This window comes from Euprymna scolopes, chromosome 5, assembly GCF_053919585.1.
Source record: "Euprymna scolopes isolate OS-2025 chromosome 5, ASM5391958v1, whole genome shotgun sequence".
Classification (NCBI taxonomy): domain Eukaryota; kingdom Metazoa; phylum Mollusca; class Cephalopoda; order Sepiida; family Sepiolidae; genus Euprymna; species Euprymna scolopes.
Genome location: NC_136486.1, coordinates 71,435,162 through 71,448,947, shown reverse-complemented (window position 1 = coordinate 71,448,947; position 13,786 = coordinate 71,435,162).

Below are 13,786 nucleotides of genomic sequence, written 5' to 3'. Positions count from 1 at the left end.
ATTTTTTGTCCTTTTTTAATAGTACATTCAATGGCGCATGCATTCTTAATGAACGTTTGATAATAGTTCGCAAGTCCTAAAGAACTCTGCAATGTCGTTACATTATGAGGTTCTGGCATGTCTTTTATAGCTGTGGACCTGTCTAGATCGGGTTTCCTTCCGTCCTTATCTATGATATGACCCAGGTATTTAATTTATTCCAAAAACAAATCGCATTTTGCTTCCTTCAATGTGAAGCCGTATTCTTTTTCTTTTTTTTTTCACGTATACGGTGGGGGCTACCCACTTGTTTAGTTAATAGGGTTAACTAGTCTTTTCAATTCTTTTTAAGTGTTTTCCCTCAAAGCGAACGGTACGCTCCATGGTTTTTTGAATATTGGTTTTACTTCGTCCAGCAATTCGAATCGCGCCTTTATTTTTGTACAGCATCCAAGCTTTTCGGAGAAAACACCTAGGAAAGATTTTTTGAGATCCTTTTTGAATTTGTCGGCTTCGGCCGTTGGTTTTTCGACTTTGTGACAAAAATCCATCATTCCTGAATCCAATCGGTCTCGAATAAGTTCGTTGCGTTCCTTAGAACGAACATTTTTAGCTTTTTTGTTCTTTTTAGTGGCACATTAATAACTACCTCACCCTCAAAATTTATTTTTTCACCAGTTACTGATCTTGCGACTTTATTCGTCTTTGTCATCGTGGGCTTTTCTATTCCCTTCCACGTGTGAAAATTTATAATTGATAAATCCGAACCTGAATCAACCTGCAGTTTTACTTCTTTATTTCTTTAGTTCACCGTAACACATTTCCCTATGTTCTCTGTTGGTAAAGGGTCAATTTTTGCAGTTTTTACGTAGCTCTTTTTTGCTAGTTTTGGTCTGCAATATGAGGCCTGCTCGCTTGTATAGATCACGTGTTATTTTCCTTTGGTACTGACATGCATTGTACCCATGAAGTCCTCCACATTTGCTACAAGGGGTCCTAGGATTTTGTCTATCCTGAAAATTTTGTGAGGGGTTCTTCTTGCCTCTTCGTTGGTAATTGCTGGCGGGCGCGTGTTCTTTATTTTTGAAGCGTATTTTTTTTAATGTGCGTGATACCTGCTTCCTTTATGTTTCAGGAATCTTGCTTCATTGCCAGCAACCGCTGTCAATTTTCAACCAGTTTCTGAAGCGTCAAATCAGGTTCTAATTCCAATTTTTTTAGAGCACGACGTCTTATATCGGCGTCTTTTGTGGCTATCAAACCTTGTGTGAATATTAAGCATTTGAAATGGTCCGCCGTTAATGACGACAATTTGAAATCGTCATAGTGCTTATTAACTATAGACTCAAATGTCGTATAGTCCTGACTCTCTTGTCGTGTAAGATTCATGCATTTCCATCTTTTATGAAAAAGGCTTCTTTTTGGACAGTATAATTCCATTAATAGTTTGACTGCCTCGTCAAACGACAATTCGTTGGTTTTTCTTCTATAGTCCACGAATTTATGTTCGGATGTAGCTAACTTCTGTAGCAATAAACGAACCTTCTTTTGATCCGTCCATGCACTGCAATCAATTTTAAAAATGTCTTCAAATCTTCTGAAATATGCCTCAAACGTTAGCTATTCCTCAGAAGCCTAGTGAAATGTATCAATAGCTGACCAGATCGCATTTTGGGAAAAGGCCGTGCTGGTTTCTTCTCCGCTGTCCTTATTCACTAAAACTTGTGTTATGAAATCCATTTTTTTATCTGACTGGTTTTCTTGCTCTAAATGTAATTTTTTCAATTCCAATATTTGTTCATTCATTTCTTTCCTATCTCTTCCCTGTTTTTCCTCGAATTATTACATTAATCCTAACTGCTTTTCCAATATTTGTTTGTTCATGTCTTTCTTTTCCCTTCCTCGTTTTTCTTCGGGATACTTAATTAAATTTAAGTGTTTTTCTTCGTTTTGTTTCTGTATTGCCAATTGCTCTTCTCTTAACCTTTTTTCATGTTTAATTCTTGACTTTGTTGGAATTTAACCATTTCGAAAATTTGTTTTGCAAAATCGTCCATTTTGATTTTTTTGGAACGGTATGGAATTACTAAATATGTCAAAACAAACCAATTCGTTGATTTACTTTTCCTATAGTATCAACTCTATAGAAAAAAAACATTTACAAAATTCGTACCTGGTTTTTTTAACGAATATTACTTTAATATATTTATTTCCTCGTGTGGCGTTTTTTCTGAGAAAATAATTCAGCGTTTGCATTCATACAGAAAGCAGTAGATTTCGTCTGTCATTTTTTCAATTTTCGTAACGTGTAGGTACTGCGTTCAATTTATTTTAATCGGATTAAAATCCGACGTCTTTTTTAATTTGTGCAAATGCTCACTTTAGTTAATAAAATAAAACATATCATTTACTTTTGCAGGAGTTTTTTTTTTCCTTTTTCCAACGCTAATGCCTTTTAACCATAGGAAGTATTGCAAGGTATGCTTTTTAGAACGACAAAGTTTTTTTGTACTTACTGAAAACTTAGTTTTGTTAATTCAGTAATAATAATTCTCCACGAAATTCGTCTTAAGAGTTCTGTTTCAGCTGGTAGTTTACGTTTTAGTAGCTTTTTAACAGCAAGATAAGGCTTTTTGACGACGTCTTTGTAAAATCATTTTTTCGGCAAGAATTGTTGTCCTTTTTTCGAAGTGTTCTTTATCCGTATTTGGGGATTTTTACGCTCGAATGTTGTTGTTTCCAACTTAGACTAGTAGTTTTTCCCATTCTTCACCGAACTTTTAAAAAATAAATACTTTTGAAGTTTCGAATTTCCCTCGAGTGTAGGAAAAAATATTTCGAATATCCGCGTGTTCTTTTTTCTTGAATCCTTTTGGTCGTCAAATGCTGTCTTCCAATGGCTATTTTATTTTTAGAGTGAGTTCGTTGCCCGAATGTTCGTTATTCAGTTGTTGTTAGCAATTATTGTAGATTGATCTGGGAAGTTCTTGAATCGTCCTCGTCAGCCAGTTGTTGTAGACTCGTGCTAGAGGTTACAAATAAAAGAAACCACAAGCAGTGTAAAGTGTATAAAATATAATTTTTATTTATCATAAAGAATATAGGAGCCACTAAAGTTGTATGAGAGGAACGGGTTCGTAGCATGCGGTTAAACATGGTATGAATGTCTCCATTTTGTCTCTGAAACCAGTGGTATTCATAAGACTGTTTGATTCCACTTAGTTCTGAAATAGGGGTGATTTGTACCCCACAACACTGACATACCTCAGTAATAGAATAACATGGACAGACATCTCGCCTGGTCTTCACATCGTCCTCTGTAAACACGGTCAAAAATAGTAGCTCTTTACGTACATGTGGGATATGCCTTGTTTGAAGTAAATAAGAGTAAAAAAAAAATATTATTACATTAACTTAATCCATATTTTATATTTCTTTTAGATTTTTCCGTGTATTTGTTTTGTTTTTCTGGATCTTTATCTTCACTCTGTGATTTGCTGGGATGATGTCTACAAGTTGTTAGGTCCTTTTCTCTCTTGCTTAGTATCACGTCCAATCTTCCTGCTTAGATGAGTTTGTACCTGTGTCAGAAGGTTTTGTACTTTTTATGCCCATTATTTTCTCCGTGTGTGTGTCTGTACTATTTGTTTGTATGTTTAAACTACAGGCGTTTGTATGATTCCCAGTGGATTTCCCTTCTCTAGTATTTGTGTCTGTTTATTTTATATTCTGCTTGGATGAGTTTTCGACACTCATTTATTAAGTGACCATTTTGAGAATGATATTAAAACGATTAGAAAAAAGTGAAAGATATAGAATAGAATTATAAAGTACTCTCTAACGTTCAAATAGAAAGCGTATCGATATTAAATGTTACTAGACTGCAATAGGTTAAGAATATATGTAGTCTCGGTATGTTAATACAGCCAGAAAGTGGCTTTATATATAACTGAGTCCATGACAAAAGAAATATACGAATAAGACGGATTCCTACAATATTTACAATTGTGAACAATGAAAAAATACGTCAGATATGGGATCAAAGTCAGACATGCTATAGTTCCGAAATTTATTGCAAATTATGGCAGCCGTGTTCAAAATATGTGTTTGTCTCTTTTCCATCGGTTAAAAGTATTTACTCACTTGAAGTGTCCATCGGTTATTTACTCACTTGAAGTGTCCATCGGTTATCTACTCACTTGAAGTGTCCATCGGTTATTTACTAACTTGAAGTGTCCATCGGTATATTACTCACTTGACGAGTCTATAGGATATTTACTCACTTAAAGTGTCCATAGGTTATTTACTCACTTGAAGTGTCCATCGGTTATTTACTCACTTGCAGTGTCCATCGGTTATTTACTCACTTGAAGTGTCCATCGGTTATTTACTCACTTGAAGTGTCCATCGGTTATTTACTCACTTGAAGTGTCAATCGGTTATTTACTCACTTGAAGTGTTCATAGGTTATTGACTCACATAGAGTGTACATAGGTTATTAACTCACTTGAAGTGTCCATAGGTTATTTACTCACTTGAAGTGTCCATAGGTTATTTACTCACTTGAAGAGTCTATCGGTTATTTACTAACTTAAAGTGCCCATCGGTTATTTACCCACTTGAAGAGTCTATCGGTTATTTACTCACTTGAAGAGTCTATAGGTTATTTACTCACTTAAAGTGTCCATAGGTTATTTACTCACTTGAAGTGTCCATCGGTTATTTACTCACTTGAAGTGTCCATCGGTTATTTACTCACTTGACGAGTCTATAGGTTATTTACTCACTTGACGAGTCTATAGGTTATTTACTCACTTGAAGTGTCCATCGCTAAATTTACTCACTTAAAGTGTCCATCGGTTATTTACTCACTTGACGAGTCTATAGGTTATTTACTCACTTGAAGTGTCCATCGGTTATTTACTCACTTAAAGTGTCCATAGGTTATTTACTCACTTGACGAGTCTATAGGTTATTTACTCACTTGAAGTGTCCATCGGTTATTTACTCACTTAAAGTGTCCATCGGTTAGTTACCCACTTGAAGAGTCTATAGGTTATTTACTCACTTGAAGTGTCCATCGGTTATTTACTCACTTGAAGAGTCTATAGGTTATTTACTCACTTGACGAGTCTATAGGTTATTTACTCACTTAAAGTGTCCATCGGTTATTTACTCACTTGACGAGTCTATAGGTTATTTACTCACTTGACGAGTCTATAGGTTATTTACTCACTTGAAGTGTCCATCGGTTATTTACTCACTTAAAGTGTCCATAGGTTATTTACTCACTTGACGAGTCTATAGGTTATTTACTCACTTGAAGTGTCCATCGGTTATTTACTCACTTAAAGTGTCCATCGATTATTTACCCACTTGAAGAGTCTATAGGTTATTTACTCACTTGAAGTGTCCATCGGTTATTTACTCACTTGAAGAGTCTATCGGTTATTTACTCACTTGAAGTGTCCATCGGTTATTTACTCACTTGAAGAGTCTATAGGTTATTTACTCACTTGAAGTGTCCATCGGTTATTTACTCACTTGAAGAGTCTATCGGTTATTTACTCACTTGAAGTGTCCATCGGTTATTTACTCACTTGAAGAGTCTATAGGTTATTTACTCACTTGAAGTGTCCATCGGTTATTTACTCACTTGAAGAGTCTATAGGTTATTTACTCACTTAAAGTGTCCATAGGTTATTTACTCACTTGAAGTTTCCATCGGTTATTTACTCACTTGAAGTGTCCATCGGTTATTTACTCACTTGACGAGTCTATAGGTTATTTACTCACTTGACGAGTCTATAGGTTATTTACTCACTTGAAGTGTCAATCGGTTATTTACTCACTTGACGAGTCTATAGGTTATTTACTCACTTGAAGTGTCCATAGGTTATTTACTCACTTGAAGTGTCCATCGGTTATTTACTCACTTGAAGTGTCCATCGGTTATTTACTCACTTGTCGAGTCTATAGGTTATTTACTCACTTGAAGTGTCCATAGGTTATTTACTCACTTGAAGTGTCCATCGGTTATTTACTCACTTGAAGTGTCCATCGGTTATTTACCCACTTTAAGAGTCTATAGGTTATTTACTCACTTAAAGTGTCCATAGGTTATTTACTCACTTGAAGTGTCCATCGGTTATTTACTCACTTGACGAGTCTATAGGTTATTTACTCACTTGAAGTGTCCATAGGTTATTTACTCACTTGAAGTGTCCATCGGTTATTTACTCACTTGAAGTGTCCATCGGTTATTTACCCACTTGAAGAGTCTATAGGTTATTTACTCACTTAAAGTGTCCATAGGTTATTTACTCACTTGAAGTGTCCATCGGTTATTTACTCACTTGAAGTGTCCATCGGTTATTTACTCACTTGACGAGTCTATAGGTTATTTACTCACTTGACGAGTCTATAGGTTATTTACTCACTTGAAGTGTCCATCGGTTATTTACCCACTTGAAGAGTCTATAGGTTATTTACTCACTTGAAGTGTCCATAGGTTATTTACTCACTTGAAGTGTCAATCGGTTATTTACTCACTTGACGAGTCTATAGGTTATTTACTCACTTAAAGTGTCCATAGGTTATTTACTCACTTGAAGTGTCCATCGGTTATTTACTCACTTGAAGTGTCCATCGGTTATTTACTCACTTGACGAGTCTATAGGTTATTTACTCACTTGAAGTGTCCATAGGTTATTTACTCACTTGAAGTGTCCATCGGTTATTTACTCACTTGAAGTGTCCATCGGTTATTTACCCACTTTAAGAGTCTATAGGTTATTTACTCACTTAAAGTGTCCATAGGTTATTTACTCACTTGAAGTGTCCATCGGTTATTTACTCACTTGACGAGTCTATAGGTTATTTACTCACTTGAAGTGTCCATAGGTTATTTACTCACTTGAAGTGTCCATCGGTTATTTACTCACTTGAAGTGTCCATCGGTTATTTACCCACTTGAAGAGTCTATAGGTTATTTACTCACTTAAAGTGTCCATAGGTTATTTACTCACTTGAAGTGTCCATCGGTTATTTACTCACTTGAAGTGTCCATCGGTTATTTACTCACTTTACGAGTCTATAGGTTATTTACTCACTTGACGAGTCTATAGGTTATTTACTCACTTGAAGTGTCCATAGGTTATCTACTCACTTGAAGTGTCCATCGGTTATTTACTCACTTGAAGTGTCCATCGGTTATTTACCCACTTGAAGAGTCTATAGGTTATTTACTCACTTAAAGTGTCCATAGGTTATTTACTCACTTGAAGTGTCCATCGGTTATTTACTCACTTGACGAGTCTATAGGTTATTTACTCACTTAAAGTGTCCATAGGTTATTTACTCACTTGAAGTGTCCATCGGTTATTTACTCACTTGAAGTGTCCATCGGTTATTTACCCACTTTAAGAGTCTATAGGTTATTTACTCACTTAAAGTGTCCATAGGTTATTTACTCACTTGAAGTGTCCATAGGTTATTTACTCACTTGAAGTGTCCATCGGTTATTTACTCAATTGAAGTGTCCATCGGTTATTTACCCACTTGAAGAGTCTGTAGGTTATTTACTCACTTAAAGTGTCCATAGGTTATTTACCCACTTGAAGAGTCTATAGGTTATTTACTCACTTGAAGTGTCCATCGGTTATTTACCCACTTGAAGGGTCTATAGGTTATTTACTCACTTAAAGTGTCCATAGGTTATTTACTCACTTGAAGTGTCCATCGGTTATTTACTCACTTGACGAGTCTATAGGTTATTTACTCACTTGAAGTGTCCATAGGTTATTTACTCACTTAAAGTGTCCATCGGTTATTTACCCACTTGAAGGGTCTATAGGTTATTTACTCACTTAAAGTGTCCATAGGTTATTTACTCACTTGAAGTGTCCATCGGTTATTTACTCACTTGAAGTGTCCATCGGTTATTTACTCACTTGACGAGTCTATAGGTTATTTACTCACTTGAAGTGTCCATAGGTTATTTACTCACTTAAAGTGTCCATCGGTTATTTACCCACTTGAAGAGTTTATAGGTTATTTACTCACTTAAAGTGTCCATAGGTTATTTACTCACTTGAAGTGTCCATCGGTTATTTACTCACTTAAAGTGTCAATAGGTTATTTACTCACTTGACGAGTCTTTAGGTTATTTACTCACTTGAAGTGTCCATCGGTTATTTACTCACTTAAAGTGTCCATCGGTTATTTACCTACTTAGAGAGTCTATAGGTTATTTACTCACTTGAAGTGTCCATCGGTTATTTACTCACTTGACGAGTCTATAGGTTATTTACTCACTTGAAGTGTCCATCGGTTATTTACTCACTTAAAGTGTCCATCGGTTATTTACCCACTTGAAGAGTCTATAGGTTATTTACTCACTTGAAGTGTCCATCGGTTATTTACTCACTTGAAGTGTCCATCGGTTATTTACTCACTTGAAGTGTCCATCGGTTATTTACTCACTTGAAGTGTCCATCGGTTATTTACTCACTTGAAGTGTCCATCGGTTATTTACTCACTTAAAGTGTCTATCGGTTATTTACCCACTTGAAGAGTCTATCGGTTATTTACTAACTTGAAGTGTCCATCGGTTATTTACTCACTTGAAGTGTCCATCGGTTATTTACTCACTTGAAGTGTCCATCGGTTATTTACTCACTTGAAGTGTCCATCGGTTATTTACTCACTTAAAGTGTCCATCGGTTATTTACCCACTTGAAGAGTCTATAGGTTATTTACTCACTTGAAGAGTCTATCGGTTATTTACTCACTTAAAGTGTCCATCGGTTATTTACCCACTTGAAGAGTCTATCGGTTATTTACTCACTTGAAGAGTCTGTAGGTTATTTACTCACTTGAAGTGTCCATAGGTTATTTACTCACTTGAAGTGTCCATCGGTTATTTACTCACTTGAAGTGTCCATCGGTTATTTACTCACTTGACGAGTCTATAGGTTATTTACTCACTTGAAGTATCCATCGGTTATTTACTCACTTAAAGTGTCCATCGGTTATTAACCCACTTGAAGAGTCTATAGGTTATTTACTCACTTGAAGTGTCCATCGGTTATTTACTCACTTGAAGTGTCCATAGGTTATTTACTCACTTAAAGTGTCCATCGGTTATTTACTCACTTGAAGAGTATATAATTTATTTACTCACTTGAAGTGTCCATCGGTTATTTACTCACTTGAAGTGTCCATCGGTTATTTACTCACTTGAAGAGTCTATAGGTTATTTACTCACTTGAAGTGTCCATCGGTTATTTACTCACTTGAAGTGTCCATCGGTTACTTACTCACTTGAAGTGTCCATCGGTTATTTACTCACTTGAAGTGTCCATCGCTTATTTACTCACTTGAAGTGTCCATCGGTTATTTACTCACTTGAAGTGTCCATCGGTTATTTACTCACTTAAAGTGTCCATCGGTTATTTACTCACTTGAAGAGTCTATAGGTTATTTACTCACTTGAAGTGTCCATCGGTTATTTACTCACTTAAAGTGTCCATCGGTTATTTACCCACTTGAAGAGTCTATAGGTTATTTACTCACTTGAAGTGTCCATCGGTTATTTACTCACTTGAAGTGTCCATCGGTTACTTACTCACTTGAAGTGTCCATCGGTTATTTACTCACTTGAAGTGTCCATCGGTTATTTACTCACTTGAAGTGTCCATCGGTTATTTACTCACTTAAAGTGTCCATCGGTTATTTACCCACTTGAAGAGTCTATCGGTTATTTACTCACTTGAAGTGTCCATCTGTTATTTACTCACTTGAAGTGTCCATCGCTTATTTACTCACTTGAAGTGTCCATCGGTTATTTACTCACTTGAAGTGTCCATCGGTTATTTACTCACTTAAAGTGTCCATCGGTTATTTACCCACTTGAAGAGTCTATAGGTTATTTACTCACTTGAAGAGTCTATCGGTTATTTACTCACTTAAAGTGTCCATCGGTTATTTACCCACTTGAAGAGTCTATCGGTTATTTACTCACTTGAAGAGTCTATCGGTTATTTACCCACTTGAAGAGTCTATCGGTTATTTACCCACTTGAAGAGTCTATCGGTTATTTACCCACTTGAAGAGTGTATCGGTTATTCACTCACTTGAAGAGTCTGTAGGTTATTTACTCACACTTCAAGTGATTTAATAACCTACAGACTCTTCAAGTGTCCATAGGTTATTTACTCACTTGAAGTGTCCATCGGTTATTTACTCACTTGAAGTGTCCATCGGTTATTTACTCACTTGACGAGTCTATAGGTTATTTACTCACTTGAAGTGTCCATCGGTTATTTACTCACTTGAAGAGTCTATAGGTTATTTACTCACTTGAAGTGTCCATCGGTTATTTACTCACTTGAAGTGTCCATAGGTTATTTACTCACTTAAAGTGTCCATCGGTTATTTACTCACTTGAAGAGTCTATAGGTTATTTACTCACTTGAAGTGTCCATCGGTTATTTACTCACTTGAATGTCCATCGGTTATTTACTCACTTGAAGAGTCTATAGGTTATTTACTCACTTGAAGTGTCCATCGGTTATTAACTCACTTGAAGTGTCCATCGGTTATTTACTCACTTGAAGTGTCCATCGGTTATTTACTCACTTGAAGTGTCCATCGGTTATTTACTCACTTGAAGTGTCCATCGGTTATTAACTCCCTTAAAGTGTCCATCGGTTATTTACTCACTTGACGAGTCTATAGGTTATTTACTCACTTGAAGTGTCCATCGGTTATTTACTCACTTGAAGTGTCCATCGCTTATTAACTCACTTAAAGTGTCCATCGCTTATTTACTCACTTGAAGTGTCCATCGGTTATTTACTCACTTGAAGTATCCATCGGTTATCTACTCACTTGAAGTGTCCATCGGTTATTTACTCACTTGAAGTATCCATCGGTTATTTACTCACTTAAAGTGTCCATCGGTTATTTACCCACTTGAAGAGTCTATAGGTTATTTACTCACTTGAAGTGTCCATCGGTTATTTACTCACTTGAAGTGTCCATAGGTTATTTACTCACTTAAAGTGTCCATCGGTTATTTACTCACTTGAAGAGTCTGTAGGTTATTTACTCACTTGAAGTGTCCATCGGTTATTTACTCACTTGAAGTGTACATCGGTTATTTACTCACTTGAAGAGTCTATAGGTTATTTACTCACTTGAAGTGTCCATCGGTTATTTACTCACTTGAAGTGTCCATCGGTTATTTACTCACTTGAAGTGTCCATCGGTTATTTACTCACTTGACGAGTCCATAGGTTATTTACTCACTTGAAGTGTCCATCGGTTATTTACTCACTTAAAGTGTCCATCGGTTATTTACCCACTTGAAGAGTCTATAGGTTATTTACTCACTTGAAGTGTCCATCGGTTATTTACTCACTTGAAGTGTCCATCGGTTATTTACTCACTTGAAGTGTCCATCGGTTATTTACTCACTTGAAGTGTCCATCGGCTATTTACTCACTTGAAGTGTCCATCGGTTATTTACTCACTTAAAGTGTCCATCGGTTATTTACCCACTTGAAGAGTCTATCGGTTATTTACTCACTTGAAGTGTCCATCGGTTATTTACTCACTTGAAGTGTCCATCGGTTATTTACTCACTTGAAGTGTCCATCGGTTATTTACTCACTTGAAGTGTCCATCGGTTATTTACTCACTTAAAGTGTCCATCGGTTATTTACCCACTTGAAGAGTCTATAGGTTATTTACTCACTTGAAGAGTCTGTAGGTTATTTACTCACTTGAAGTGTCCATAGGTTATTTACTCACTTGAAGTGTCCATCGCTTATTTACTCACTTGAAGTGTCCATCGGTTATTTACCCACTTGAAGAGTCTATCGGTTATTTACTCACTTGAAGTGTCCATAGGTTATTTACTCACTTGAAGTGTCCATCGCTTATTTACTCACTTGAAGTGTCCATAGGTTATTTACTCACTTGAAGTGTCCATCGCTTATTTACTCACTTGAAGTGTCCATAGGTTATTTACTCACTTGAAGTGTCCATCGCTTATTTACTCACTTGAAGTGTCCATCGGTTATTTACTCACTTGACGAGTCTATAGGTTATTTACTCACTTGAAGTATCCATCGGTTATTTACACACTTAAAGTGTCCATCGGTTATTTACCCACTTGAAAAGTCTATAGGTTATTTACTCACTTGAAGTGTCCATCGGTTATTTACTCACTTGAAGTGTCCATAGGTTATTTACTCACTTAAAGTGTCCATGTGTTATTTACTCACTTGAAGAGTCTATAGGTTATTTACTCACTTGAAGTGTCCATCGGTTATTTACTCACTTGAAGTGTCCATCGGTTATTTACTCACTTGAAGAGTCTATAAGTTATTTACTCACTTGAAGTGCTCATCGGTTATTTACTCACTTGAAGTGTCCATCGGTTATTTACTCACTTGAAGTGTCCATCGGTTATTTACTCACTTGAAGTGTCCATCGGTTATTTACTCACTTGAAGTGTCCATCGGTTATTTACTCCCTGGAAGTGTCCATCGGTTATTTACTCACTTGAAGAGTCTATAGGTTATTTACTCACTTGAAGTGTCCATCGGTTATTTACTCACTTGAAGTGTCCATCGGTTATTTACTCCCTTGAAGTGTCCATCGGTTATTTACTAACTTGAAGTGTCCATCGGTTATTTACTCACTTGACGAGTCTATAGGTTATTTACTCACTTGAAGTGTCCATCGGTTATTTACTCACTTGAAGTGTCCATCGCTTATTAACTCACTTAAAATGTCAATCGCTTATTTACTCACTCGAAGTGTCCATCGGTTATTTACTCACTTGAAGTATCCATCGGTTATCTACTCACTTGAAGTGTCCATCGGTTATTTACTCACTTGAAGTATCCATCGGTTATTTACTCACTTAAAGTGTCCATCGGTTATTTACCCACTTGAAGAGTCTATAGGTTATTTACTCACTTGAAGTGTCCATCGGTTATTTACTCACTTGAAGTGTCCATAGGTTATTTACTCACTTAAAGTGTCCATCGGTTATTTACTCACTTGAAGAGTCTATAGGTTATTTACTCACTTGAAGTGTCCATCGGTTATTTACTCACTTGAAGTGTCCATCGGTTATTTACTCACTTGAAGTGTCCATCGGTTATTTACTCACTTGACGAGTCTATAGGTTATTTACTCACTTGAAGTGTCCATCGGTTATTTACTCACTTAAAGTGTCCATCGGTTATTTACCCACTTGAAGAGTCTATAGGTTATTTACTCACTTGAAGTGTCCATCGGTTATTTACTCACTTGAAGTGTCCATCGGTTATTTACTCACTTGAAGTGTCCATCGGTTATTTACTCACTTGAAGTGTCCATCGGCTATTTACTCACTTGAAGTGTCCATCGGTTATTTACTCACTTAAAGTTTCCATCGGTTATTTACCCACTTGAAGAGTCTATCGGTTATTTACTCACTTGAAGTGTCCATCGGTTATTTACTCACTTGAAGTGTCCATCGGTTATTTACTCACTTGAAGTGTCCATCGGTTATTTACTCACTTGAAGTGTCCATCGGTTATTTACTCACTTAAAGTGTCCATCGGTTATTTACCCACTTGAAGAGTCTATAGGTTATTTACTCACTTGAAGAGTCTATCGGTTATTTACTCACTTAAAGTGTCCATCGGTTATTTACCCACTTGAAGAGTCTATCGGTTATTTACTCACTTGAAGAGTCTGTAGGTTATTTACTCACTTTAAGTGTCCATAGGTTATTTACTCACTT